Source organism: Martes martes, assembly GCF_963455335.1.
Source record: "Martes martes genome assembly, chromosome: X".
Taxonomy (NCBI): domain Eukaryota; kingdom Metazoa; phylum Chordata; class Mammalia; order Carnivora; family Mustelidae; genus Martes; species Martes martes.
The window spans coordinates 113,971,411-113,983,682 of NC_137897.1; the positions used below are offsets into that span (position 1 = coordinate 113,971,411).

The window sequence follows — 12,272 nt, forward strand, 5'->3', positions numbered from 1 at the left end:
CACAAATAAGTGAAACCATATGATACTTGACTCTCTCTGTTTGACTTATTTCACTCAGCATAATCTCTTCCAGTCCCGTCCATGTTGCTACAAAAGTTGGGTATTCGTCCTTTCTGATGGAGGCATAATACTCCATAGTGTATATGGACCACATCTTCCTTATCCATTCGTCCGTTGAAGGGCATCTTGGTTCTTTCCACAGTTTGGCGACCGTGGCCATTGCTGCTATAAACATTGGGGTACAGATGGCCCTTCTTTTCACTCCATCTGTATCTTTGGGGTAAATACCCAGTAGTGCAATTGCAGGGTCATAGGGAAGCTCTATTTTTAATTTCCTGAGGAATCTCCACACTGTTCTCCAAAGTGAATCCTCGAGGAGAACATAGGCAGTAACCTCTTTGATATCAGCCACAGCAACTTCTTTCAAGATATGTCTTCAAAGGCGAAGGAAACAAAAGCGAAAATGAACTTTTGGGACTTCATCAAGATCAAAAGCTTCTGCACAGCAAAAGAAACAGTCAACAAAACAAAGAGGCAACCCACGGAATGGGAGAAGATATTTGCAAATGACAGTACAGACAAAAGGTTGATATCCAGGATCTATAAAGAACTCCTCAAACTCAACACACACAAAACAGACAATCATATTAAAAAATAGGCAGAAGATATGAACAGACACTTCTCCAATGAAGACATACAAATGGCTACCAGACACATGAAAAAATGTTCATCATCACTAGCCATCAGGGAGATTCAAATCAAAACCACATTGAGATACCACCTTACACCAGTTAGAATGGCCAAAATTAGCAAGACAGGAAACAACGTGTGTTGGAGAGGATGTGGAGAAAGGGGAACCCTCTTACACTGTTGGTGGGAATGCAAACTGGTGCAGCCAATTTCATTTTTCTGCATGTGGCTGTCCAATTTTCCCAATACCATTTATTGAAGAGGCTATCTTTTTTCCATTGGACATTCCTTCCTGCTTTGTCGAAGATTAGTTGACCATAGACTTGAGGGTCTATTTCTGGGCTCTCTATTCTGTTCCATTGATCTATATGTCTGGTTTTGTGCCAGTACCATACTGTCTTGATGATGACAGCTTTGTAATATAGCTTGAAGTCAGGAATTGTGATACCACCGACTTTGGCTTTCTTTTTCAATATTCCTTTGGCTATTCGAGGTCTTTTCTGGTTCCATATAAATTTTAGGATTATTTGTTCTATTTCTTTAAAAAAAATGGATGGGATTTTGATAGGGATTGCATTAAATGTGTAGATTGTTTTAGGTAGAATAGACATTTTCACAATATTTGTTCTTCTGATCCATGAGCATGGAACATTTTTCCATTTCTTTGTGTCTTCCTCAATTTCTTTCATGAGTACTTTATAGTTTTCTGAGTATAGATTCTTTGCCTCTTTGGTTACATTTATTCCTAGGTATCTTATGGTTTTGGGTGCAATTGTAAATGGGATTGACTCCTCAATTTCTCTTTCTTCTGTCTTGTTGTTAGTGTAAAGAAATGCGACTGATTTCTGTGCATTGACTTTATATCCTGACACTTTACTGAATTCCTATACAAGTTCTAGCAGTTTTGGAGTAGAGTCTTTTGGGTTTTCCACATATAGTATCATATCATCTGCAAAGAGTGATAGTTTGACTTCTTCTTTGCCAATTTGGATGCCTTTAATTTCTTTTTGTTGTCTGATTGCTCAGGCTAGGACTTCTAGTACTATGTTGAACAGCAGTGGTGATAACGGAACGGACATCCTTGCCGTGTTCCTGACCTTTGCGGAAAAGCTTTCAGTTTTTCTCCATTGAGAATGATATTTTTGGTGGGCTTTTCATAGATGGCTTTGATAATATTGAGGTATGTGCCTTCTATCCCTAAACTTTGAGGAGTTTTAATCAGGAAGGGATGCTGCACTTTGTCAAATGCTTTTTCAGCATCTATTGAGAGTATCATATGGTTCTTACTCTTTCTTTTATTAATGTGTTGTATCACATTGATGGATTTGCGGATGTTGAACCAAACTTGCAGCCGTGGAATAAATCCCACTTGGTCGTGGTGAATAATCCTTTTAATGTACTGTTGGATCCTATCGGCCAGTATTTTGGTGAGAATTTTCGCATCTGTGTTCATCAAGGATATTGGTCTGTAATTCTCTTTTTTGGTGGGATCCTTGTCTGGTTTTGGGATCAAGGTGATGCTGGCCTCATAAAATGAGTTTGGAAGTTTTCCTTCCATTTCTATTTTTTGGAACAGTTTCAGGAGAATAGGAATTAATTCTTCTTTAAATGTTTGGTAGAATTCCCCTGGGAAGCCGTCTGGTCCTGGGCTTTTGTTTGTTTGGAGATTTTTGATGACTGTTCCAATCTCCTTACTGGTTATGGGTCTGTTCAGGTTATCTATTTCTTCCTGGTTCAGTTGTGGTAGTTTATATGTCTCTAGAAATGTATCCATTTCTTCCAGATTGTCAAGTTTGTTGGCATAGAGTTGCTCATAGTATGTTTTTATAATTGATTGTATTTCTTTGGTGTTGGTTGTGATCTCTCCTCTTTCATTCATGATTTTATTTATTTGGGTCCTTTCTTTTTTCTTTTTGATAAGTCTGGCCAGGGGTTTGTCAATCTTATTAATTCTTTCAAAGAACCAGCTCCTAGTTTCGTTGATTTGTTCTATTGTTTTTTTAGTTTCTACTTCATTGATTTCTTCTCTGATTTTTATGATTTCTCTTCTCCTGCTGGGTTTAGGCCTTCTTTGTTGTTCTTTCTCCAGCTCCTTTAGGTGTAGGGTTAGGTTGTGTATTTGAGACCTTTCTTGTTTCTTGAGAAAGGCTTGCACCGCTATATATTTTCCTCTCAGGACTGCCTTTGTTGTGTCCCACAGATTTTGAACCATTGCGTTTTCATTATCATTTGTTTCCATGAATTTTTTCAATTCTTCTTTAATTTCCTGGTTGACCCATTCATTTTTTAGAAGGATGCTGTTTAATCTCCATGTATTTGCGTTCTTTCCAAATTTCCTCTTGTGATTGAGTTCTAGCTTCAGAGCGTTGTGGTCTGAAAATATGCAGGGAATGATCCCAATCTTTTGATACTGGTTGAGACCTGATTTATGACCCAAGATGTGGTCTATTCTGGAGAATGTTCCATGTGCACTAGAGAAGAATGTATATTCTGTTGCTTTGGGATGGAATGTTCTGAATATATCTGTGATGTCCATCTGGTCCAGTGTGTCATTTAAGGCCTTTATTTCCTTGTTGATCTTTTGCTTAGATGATCTGTCCATTTCAGTGAGGGGAGTGTTAAAGTCCCCTGCTATTATTGTATTACTGTCAATGTATTTCTTTGGTTTTGTTATTAATTGGTTTGTATAGTTGGCTGCTCCCATGTTAGGGGCATAGATATTTAAGATTGTTAGGTCTTCTTGTTGGACAGACCCTTTGAGTATGATATAGTGTCCTTCGTCATCTCTTATTATAGTCTTTGGCTTAAAATCTAATTGATCTAAGGATTGCCACCCCAGCTTTCTTCTGATGTCCATTAGCATGGTACATTGTTTTCCACCCCCTCACTTTAAATCTGGAGGTGTCTTCGGGTCTAAAATGAGTCTCTTGTAGGCAGCATATTGATGGGTTTTGTTTTTTTATCCATTCTGATACCCTGTGTCTTTTGATTGGGGCATTTAGCCTATTAACATTCAGGGTAACTATTGAGAGATATGAATTTAGTGCCATTTTATTGCCTGTCAGGTGACTGTTACTGTATATTGTCTCTGTTTCTTTCTGATCTACTACTTTTAGGGTCTCTCTTTGCTTAGAGGACCCCTTTCAATATTTCCTGTAGAACTGGTTTAGTGTTTGCAAATTCTTTCAGCTTTTGTTTGTCCTGGAAGCTCTTTATCTCTCCTTCTATTTTCAATGGTAGCCTAGCCGGATATAGTATTCTTGGCTGCATGTTTTTCTTGTTTAGTGCTCTGAATATATCAGGCCAGTTCTTTCTGGTCTGCCAGGTCTCTGTGGATAGGTCTGCTGCCAATCTAATGTTTTTACCCTTGTATGTAACAGACTTCTTTTCCCAGGCTGCTTTCAGGATTTTCTGTTTGTCGCTAAGACTTGTAAATTTTACTATCAGGTGATGAGGTGTGGACCTATTTTTATTTGTATTTTTTTAAATAGATATAGATATATATTTATATTTATATATAAAATAGTTTTTTACAAAAAAAAACAAAAAATGAAAATCAACTTAAAAAAAAAAACCAACCAACAACAGTAACGAAAAAACTCAAGCAGGAGCAGAAATGGGCTTGAGGCACAGGGCAGGCTGGAGGCGAGCTGGGGAGGTCGAGGCTCTCAGTCACCTTTCTGCTTGGGCGCTGGCACAGTCCCGTTGGCCAGAGCCATGCGGTCGCCTGGGGCTGAGGCCTGTGGTTTCGGGGAGGGGCGCAGGTAGGTGCTGAAGAGCTTCCCGTGGAGCGGGTCATGGAGGGAGAAGTCTTGGAACTGACAGAAGGAGAGGCCTTGGTGGGATCCCACCTGGCACAGCTCAGCATGCAAAGTTGCAGCAGCAGGGCGGGGGGACCCCAGCAGCAGGTGCAGGATGGTGCTGAAGCCGTCTCTGTACAGCAGGCAGCCGGGCCCCTCTACTTGCTCCTCGGCAAAGAGCTCAAAGGCCAAGCGAGTCACCTCGTCCAGGCTCCTGCCTCAATCCAGAGCTGCCAGTGCCAAGGCCACATCTCGAAAGTCCACCAAACCTTGGGCATCCTGCTGGAAGTAGCTATAGGCTCCAGCCACCGTCTGGGGGGTCAGAGAGCTGTAGCTGCCTGGCACACTCTTCCTGGCTGATCATTCGACTCCGGTCTGGCTCTGCCCCAGTGTCCACACAGCCAGGAGACAACCCAGGCTTCCGAAGCACCTTTCCCAGTTCCCAGAGCCGCAGCTCCAGGGCAACCTTCAGCCGGCCCACCACAATCACGGGCAAGCTCCCTACAAACTCACACTCAGTGGCTGTAATGCCCAGAGCCTGTGCCATTACCCTCTGGATATTGTTGGCATAGAGGGTGGGGTTCCTGCTCTCCTCCAGGCTGGGGTGGTACACAGGGAGGAACTCCACATCCACGATGCTGCAGGGCTGAGGGGCTGTGAGACAGAGGCCTTTCAGTACTCCAGGGCCCCTCCATGCCCAACTGGTGGTGTCCAGACTGTTGGGGTATTGGATGAGGACAGGCTGCACAGGCACCCCAGTGATGAAGGCTCCTAAATTCCATTCCTGGTTTGAATTTAAGCAAAGCCTTCTTGTTGGAAGAGGTGCCCTCAGGAAAGAATAGTACCTGGGGCCACTTGCCTCCTGAGGTAGCCCGCCTTCAGACCTCCTCCACCACTCTGCGCCGAGAAGCCGGGTCATGCCGGGATGCTAAAATGGCTTGGTTGAAGCGAAGAAGGGCTTAACCCTCTGGAGGCGGGAGAGGTGTAACTCATGCACGAAGGGTTTGGGGGGCGTTGGGGATCTGGGGGCAGGGTCGAGGGGGGCCCAGTCCCCTGGACTTCCCTGGCTCATAGCGGCGGAGAAGGTGGGAACGAGGGCGCCCCGGCCCCCACCCCGGGCCCCGCTCTGCAGAGCAGCGGCTGCTGCTGCAGCGCTCCGGCCAGGGCCCCGCCTGGACCTATTTTTATTTATTTTGAGGGGCATTCTTAGCATCTCCTGGATTCTGATGTTTGTTCCCTTTGCCATATTAGGGAAATTCTCTCCAATAATTGTCTCCAATATACCTTCTGCTCCCCTCTCTCTTTCTTCTTCTTCTGGAATCCCAATTATTCTAATGTTGTGTTGTCTTATGGTGTCACTTATCTCTCGAATTCTCTCCTCGTGGTCCAGTATTTGTTTGTCTCTCTTTTGCTCAGCTTCTTTATTCTCTGTCGTTTGGTCTTCTATGTCACTAATTGCCTCATTTATCCTAGCAGTGAGAGCTTCCATTTTTGATTGCACCTCATTAATAGCTTTTTTGATTTCAACTTGGTTAGATTTTAGTTCTTTTATTTCTCCAGAAAGGGCTTTTATCTCTCCGGAGAGGGTTTCTCTAATATCTTCTATGCCTTTTTCGAGCCCAGCTAGAACCTTGAAAATTGTCATTCTGAACTCTAGATCTGTCATGTTACCAATGTCCGTATTGATTAGGTCTCCAGCCTTCGGTACGGCCTCTTGTTCTTTTTTTTGAGGTGAGTTTTTCCGCCTTGTCATTTTGTCCAGGTAGGATTTGCTTTCTCCTCCTGTGGAATTCTGCTGTTCTTGGTGAGTGAAGTTGGTCTTGGCTGGGCTTCTTGTTGATCCTCTGGGGGAGGGGCCTGTTGTAGTGATTCTCAAGTGTCTTTGCCGCAGGCGGAATTGCACCGCCCTTGCCAGGGGCCGGGCTAAGGAATCCGCTCAGGTTTGCTTTCGGGAGCTTTTGTTCCCTGAGCGCTTTCCGTAGAGTCCGGAGGACGGGAATGAAGATGGCGGCCGCCCGGTCTCCGGCCCGGAGGAGCCGAGAGCTGGGGTCCCGCTCCTCAGTGCGCCCTCAGAGAAAAGTGCCCAACCGCCCCGCCTCCCTGGCCTGCGGTCGCGCCTGGAGGAAAGCAGTCAGTTGCTGGCACTTGGAGAAAAGCGCCCATTCACTTCCGTCTCCGCAGCCTCCGGCCGCGCTCCGAGCCCACCCAGCCTGCGACCGGCACAAGGTAACCCCGGGCTTAGAGCTCACTCCTCGGCTTTGTCGCTGGAGCCGGCTTCCCCGCTCTAATACCTGCGAGCTCTGCGGCACTCAGACACCCCCGGTCTTTCTGTGACCCCACAGGACCTGGGGTTACGCTGACCCCGCGTGGGCTCCCCCCCCCTTTAGCCTCTGGAGCGATGTCCCTCCGTGGAGCCGACTTTTAAAAGTCCCGATTTTGTGCTCCGTTTCTCCGCCGCTTGCCGGGAGCCGGCCCCTCCCCCCGCCGTCTGTCTTCCCGTCGCTTTGGATTCACTTCTCCGCAGGTCCTACCTTTCAGAAAGTAGTCGATTTTCTGTTTCTGGAATTGTTGCTCTTCTTCTCTTCGATTTCCCATTGGACTTGTAGGTGTTCACAGTGGTTAGATAAGCGATCTAGCTGATCTCCTGCTACCCGATGTCGTCTCAGCCTGCTACTGCTCCGCCACCTTGACTCCTCCCCAATTGCATTGACTTTTACATGTTGGCCTTGTAACCTGTGACCTTGTTATGCTTGTTAATTTTGGGGTCATGCCGAGATCTGAATATAGATATTAGTCTGGTGGGCACAGATAGAAAGAGGGCCTGTATTACTATAGTCCTCTATGTGGTATAAAGGTCCTCAGCATGGTAAGAAAGGCAAGTGAGAAAGTTCTTCTCTCAAGCAGCAGTGAGCCATCTCTGTAGGCTCAGAGGATTTAAGAAAATCTAGAGCTTCAAGATTCTCGCATTTATGCAAAAATCACTATCTCATATTCCAACTTTCAACCATTTTAAGGCTGTGACTTTGGCCCAGGATGCTTACTGAGTATGAGAATCCATTCAACATTTTCTGAGATTGTGCTACCCGAACAGTGAAGCCTTGGGTCTGTCTGATCTTTGGCTCAGCCAGACCTTTGGTAATAAGAGATACGAGTTTCTTTGAACACTGCTAAGGAGCCCTCTAACTTATACTTTGCTTTGAATTGATGATTAATTGAACTGAATCTTATTTTTTTTTCTCTTCAAAGCATCACCGGCACCCAGCAATGACCAGCCAGTTTCACTATTATTATTATTATTAATTATTATTACCATTTCCCTGTCTTTGTTTCAATGCCAGAGATACTGCACAGGTCAGTCCATTCCCTTTTATCTGTGTCTCGTCTCAGTTCACCACAGTGAATGACAACTGTATTGTCGAAACATTCTGGGGAATACCAACACCCAATCTCCAAGTAGTGATTTGCCAGCCAGCGGGGAGTAACCAAATTCTGTCTCCCCATTCTTAGAATCTGCTTCCTAGGCACACTTATGTTACCAATTGTCTTAGCATGTATTTCTCAGAAGAGAGCATGAGAAGGATATTCTTGTGCAAGCGATTTAATGGTTGAGTGCTTTCAGGGGGTACTGGGATGTAAGTGAGGGAAGCAGGTTAGGGTAGGAATGAAGTGTAGCTGAGTTGTGAATTTAGCTGAAGACCAGCTTCAGCTGTATCCCAGTCGGAGCTCTCAGGGGGGAATGGCACCAGAGCTGTGTTGCCTTGTGCCAAGGGAGTAACCACTATATCCTTGTATCAGTAGTCCGCTATATGGATATCCCACATTTTAGTTATCCGTTAATGAAATGATGAACATTTGGGTTGCTCTCACTTTTTGGTTATTATGAATAAAGCTATTTCACATAAAGTTGTTATCAACATTTATATACTACTCTTTGTATGTCTCTAAGCTTTCATTCTCTCGAGTGAATACCTAGGACCGGGAAAGCTGGGTCATACCATGTTTATTTGAGGTTTCAGAAAAACCTTCCCTGGATCTCTACCATCCAGAAACTTGATGTTTTCAGACTCCTTCCCATGCTTCTCCCTTACAGAAATGTTTTATTTTGGAGTTTCATGCAGTGTACTCGCCCTCAGGGCACAGCATGTGTCTGTGTGTGTACACACACCTATACATACATACACCCAACAACTTTCACTCCATGCCAATCGCTTGCTCCAAGTTTTGACTCCCCTCCAAAATTCTGCCTGCCCCTGTTAAATCTCCAGAGCACCACTTATTTAAAAAATAATTATAGCATTAGTTGTTTTAAAAATAACTCATCCAGGGCTTATCAGTGTTATTTCTGGGAGGATTTGTTTGTTAAAAGAGCACTCCTTCATACTGGAAGTGAAACTTACCTGGTGTACTTATTTACTCAATTGCTTTTCTTTCTAAATGACATAAACTTCAGTAGTATTAGTTCAAAAGTACTAAGGCTATTATTCCTTTGGTCACCTTTGGTCACCAATTGCTGCCTAGTTAAAAGATCAGATCCTACATTTGATCTCTTAACAAAATACTTTCCTAGCGTAAACAAACTTCATGTTCATTCTCCTTTCCTGACCTCATGATGTTACAGTCACATCACATAGACATATATAAAACATTAAGAAATTCTCTCTGTGTAATAAACAAAACTGTATTGCTGGAGGGAAATGAGACCCAAAGCACAAAAGCCATTTTCAAGGTGATACAATGAGTCTATGGCAGATGACTCAAGGTTTCTTAAGTGCCCAGTGAATTAAATTTTTTTTTCCCAGTGAATTTATCAGTAGCCTTCAATCAAGGGAGACAACAATAAACCATTTCTTTTAGTGCCCTCCCACTTTGACTCTGGGGTTGTAGCTCTGAATTGTTTTAGCCAATGAGATATTTGCAAATATGACACAAGCAGAGGCTTGAGAAGTGCTTTTGGGCTTGCTTACTCTGGATTTTCTGCTGCGAGAACATGACCAGGCAGGCTAGTTACATGCAGCACAGCTGGGTCATCCCAATCAGCTCCGATGAAAAAATTCTAGGTCAGCCAGAGCCTTCTAACTCCCAGTTATGAACAAGTGTAGCTAAGTTTAACTTAGCCCAGCCTAGTTTAGCTCTACCTTATATTCTTGTGAGTTACAGAAATGATTATCATATGCCACGGGGTTTTATGATGGGTTGTTCTGCAGCATTACTGTGGCTAAAAGTAGTTGGTACAGGTATATTATTTTATCCTTAAAATTCTCTATGTGCCGCTGGCTTGAGGTCTTAGGAGGCTTCCTGATGAGGAAAGGAGCTCTTGGTTTCTAAAGTTACCTATTTGACTCTTTGGAGATTTTCAGTTCCTAACTACAAGGGGGGCTCTTCACAGGGCTGCCTCATGAGGCAGATGATTCCATCAGAATAAGAGATCTAAGAGACGGAGGGTGACCATGCTCAAGCTGGAAGGCACAGACTTTTTGGTTTTGTTTTGTTTTGACAAACTTTTCCCCCAGCTTCATTGAGCTATAGTCGACATATAACATGGAGACAGTTTAAGGTGTACAGTATGTTGATTTGAACACTGATGTGTTGCAGTTTGATTACCACCATAGCATTATAGCTAACACATTCCACACATCACATAATTCCATTTCTTTTTGTGGGGAGACCATTTAAGGTCTACGCTCTTAGCAACTTTCAAGTACATAATTTGGCATTGTTAACTATAATATATTATGCTGTACTTTAGATCCCCAGAATGTATTCATCTTCTAACTGGAAGCTTGTACTCTTTGACCAGCATCTCCCTATTTCCCCCACTCCTCAGCCCCAGGTAACCACCATTCTACTCTCTGCTTCTACAGTATGCTCCGAGATCATGACCTGAGCTCAAGGCAGATGCTTAAGCGACTGAGCCACCAAGGCACTCCAGGAGGAAGTTACTTTTAAATCTAGTTGTTAGCGAATGTCTGACTGAGAAGGTGACATCAAAGCAGTATTTGAAAGAATGAACTCTGTGGAAGAGATTTTCTGGAAGAGCAAAGAATAATTGTGAAAGTCACAAACAGAAAGTAGGCCAGTAGGGGAGAGTTTTTGGAGATGGGGTCAGAGAGGTAAAGAGGGAAGAGTAGATCAGAGGGTGTTAGGAAAAGGGAGTTGGGTAGAAACTTACAGAATATTGTCCAAACATTGGCTTTTATTCTGAATCTAGTGGGACCTGTTAGAAGAATTGTAGTCATATGATCTGTCATATATGTGTGCAGAATCAGTCTAGCTACCGTAAAGAGGAAGGAATGAAAAGACTAAGAGGGAAAAAGCAGGGGACTGGATAGGAGATTATCTCAGTGATCCATGCTAGAGATGGTGGTGATCCGGACCAGTGTGGTAATGGATAATGTGAGGAGAAGTATTTAGTTGGGTCCTGGGTAATTTTTGAAGCTAAATCCATGAGGATTTTATGGCTGATGGGAGATGAGTTGTTAGAGAATGAGAGGAATGAAAGATGAAGGAGAAACTACATGGATGGATTTACCATTAACTGCGATAGAAGATGTGGTAGATGCATATGTTGCAAAGCCACAGATCGGAAAGGAAATGGTATAAATATGACACATTAATATCAAAAATTCTGTCTAATAAAAGTAGCTATAACTAACACTGAAAGACAAGTCCCAGTCAGGAACATATTTCAATTACTATAAACAACGGAGGTAGTAGCTACTACAAATCAAGAATTAAAGTAATAAAAGGCAAGTGAGAGATGAGAATAATACACTTATAGTAAAGGGAGATCAAATGGCCAATATACCCATGAGAAGATGCTCAACATCAACAAAATTGAAGTATCATTTCAAGTGTATCAGAATTGCATACATTTTAAAATCTGGTAAGACCAAGTATTGGCATTGATGCAGATCAAAGAGAACTTGGGAAATTCTGACAAGAGTGGAAATGATCACACCACTTCTGGGGATATTTTGCAAATATTTTATGAAGTAGGCCTGTATATATAAGCCCTGTGATCCTGTAGTTTCACTTAAGTGCTCATCAAACACGAATAAAGGCATTGAGTTTATTCAAAATGGAGGATCATGTACAACAGTTAAAAAGAACTAATAAGAGCTGCATGTAACAGCATGGATGGGGGTGCCTGAGTGGCTCAGTGGGTTAAAGCCTCTGCCTTCGGCTCAGGTCATGATTCCAGGGTCCTGGGATCGAGCCCCGCATCAGGCTCTCTGCTCAGCAGGGAGCCTGCTTCTCCGTCTCTCTCTGCCTACTTGTGATCTCTGTCTGTCAAATAAAGAAATAAAATCTTTAAAAAAAAAGTATGGATGGGAACATTATCCAACATTTAGAATACTCTTACACAGTTAGATACATTCCCCAATGTACAGATAAAGAAACTAAAATATAAAGGTGTTCAGTTTCCCTGACGCCAGGATTTAAATTCTGACCCAGAACTATGTGAATTCCAAGTTCATATTATTTGCACTACTGCATGGGATGTTCAAGGTTTGTCCCTAGTCAAGATGGACCAGGGGAAATGATGAAAATGTTTGCCTTTTTTCTAGGCCCAAATTCATTTGTCATTGAAAGGCTATTCAGTTTTGAAGACCTAGCATGACTAAAATGGAAGATTGACTTCCAGTTTGTAATATAAAATGCAAATGCCAATATTTATTTTTGCAGACTTGGGTCTATTTTTAATTATACACTTAAAGATGCATAATTTGCTCTTCTATGTAGATCAATACTCAGAATGATATTGATTCTTTCCGTAATCTC

At 42.9% G+C, this 12,272-nt stretch overlaps 1 pseudogene across 1 annotated transcript in view; it reads right to left on the reverse strand.

Moving 5' to 3' along the window:
• Positions 1 to 4,358: 4,358 nt before the first annotated feature.
• Positions 4,359 to 12,272, reverse strand: part of LOC308337499 (lysophospholipid acyltransferase LPCAT4-like) — a 44,413-nt pseudogene continuing 36,499 nt past the window's right edge. Inside the window, exon 2 of the transcript in view lies at positions 4,359 to 5,448. The product of the transcript in view is annotated as a lysophospholipid acyltransferase LPCAT4-like (transcript). The remainder of the gene's footprint in view (positions 5,449 to 12,272) is intronic.